Consider the following 1735-nt stretch of genomic DNA (forward strand, 5'->3'; position numbering starts at 1 on the left):
TGGACCTCATCTGATATTGATTTCATGCGATGTAAAAAACATGCAGAAAACAGCAATTGGCACTTGGCACTATGTCAATAGGTAGTACCAAAAATGATATAAAATGATTATAAAACATCCAAGATTGATAATAAAACAACATGGAATAATCAAAAATTATAGATACGTTGGAGACGTATCAGCATCCCCAAGCTTAACTCCTGCTCGCCCTCAAGTAGGTAATTGATAAAACAGATTTTTTCATGTGGAGTGCTGTTTATAATGTCATATCATATTCTTTTCTTCATAGCATGGACATTTGGACTTTTATGTGATTCAAAGCAATAGTCTAGTTTTGACATAATAATTTAGATACTCAATCATATCAACAAGCAACCATGTCTTTCAAAATATCAATGCTAAAACAAGTTATCCCTAGCCCATCATGCTCAAACATTGATCCATTCATGAAACACACTCGAATATTAGCTACACCCAATACTTAAGTACAATCATATTGTCCCCTAGTTGGTGCTTTTATGAGAGAAGATGGAGACTCAAATTCAAAATAAAAATTGCATAAGGTAAAAGAAAGGCCCTTCGCAGAGGGAAGTAGTGATTTGTAGAGGTGCCAGAGCTCAAAGAAAAAAATAGAGATAAAAACATTTTGGGAGGTGTATCCATCCCACCAACGAAAACAACTTGGGGGCATACCAACACTTTCCATGCTAGATATATCATAGGCGGTTGCCGAATAGAAAATAAAGTTTATTCCTTTTTCCACCATAACTTTCACTTTCCATGGCTAGCCGTATCCACGGGTGCCCTCCATACCAACACTTTCCAAGGAATTTATTATTTGATAACATAAAGTAAATTCATTTTTGCATTTCAGGAATGGGCATCCCTAATACCTTTGCCTTACTCTCGTGCAATGACAAGTGAGTAAACACTCGTCGTGAGAATAACACATCTAGCATGGAAAATATTAGCTGCTCGTTACCGTTCCGCGAGCGAAACAAACACACAAAAGAGAAGTTCATTTTGAAAATTAGAGATGGCACATGCAAATTTTCTTAGAACGGCAAAAGAATACCGCATATAGGTAGATATAGTGGACTCATGTGGCAAAACTGGTTTAAAGGATTTTGGATGCACAAGTAGAGGTCATACTTGGTGCAAAATGAAGGCTAGCAAAAAGATTGGGAAGCGACCAACCAAGAAATGAATAATCTCATAAGCAAGCATTAAGCATAATTAACACTGACTAATGCACCACAAGTAGGATATAATTTTCATTGCATTATTATTGACTTACGTGCATGCATAGGGAATCACAAGCCTTAACACCAATATTCTTACTAGAGCACAATTACTCACTAACATGACTCACATATCACATCATTATTTCTCAAAACTATTACTAAGAATCAAGTTTATTTTGTCCAATGATCTTCATGACATATATTTTCTTTCTTTCTTTATACTTCTTGGATATCTGTCACCTTGGGACTAATTTTCATGTGTTGCTTTTCATAAGCTCAAACAAATATAAGTGAAGATCATGAGCATAGCATATTTTCTTTCTCTCAAAACAATTTAAGTGAAGCAAGAGAGAATTTCATCAAAATTTTACTAACTCTCAAATAAATCTAAGTGAAGCAAGAGAGCATTTCTTCAAAAATGCTAAGCACACCGTGCTCAAAAAGATATAAGTGAAGCACTAGAGCAAGTCCATTGCTCATAAAAATTTAAA

Source organism: Triticum dicoccoides, chromosome 1B, assembly GCF_002162155.2.
Source record: "Triticum dicoccoides isolate Atlit2015 ecotype Zavitan chromosome 1B, WEW_v2.0, whole genome shotgun sequence".
NCBI lineage: Eukaryota > Viridiplantae > Streptophyta > Magnoliopsida > Poales > Poaceae > Triticum > Triticum dicoccoides.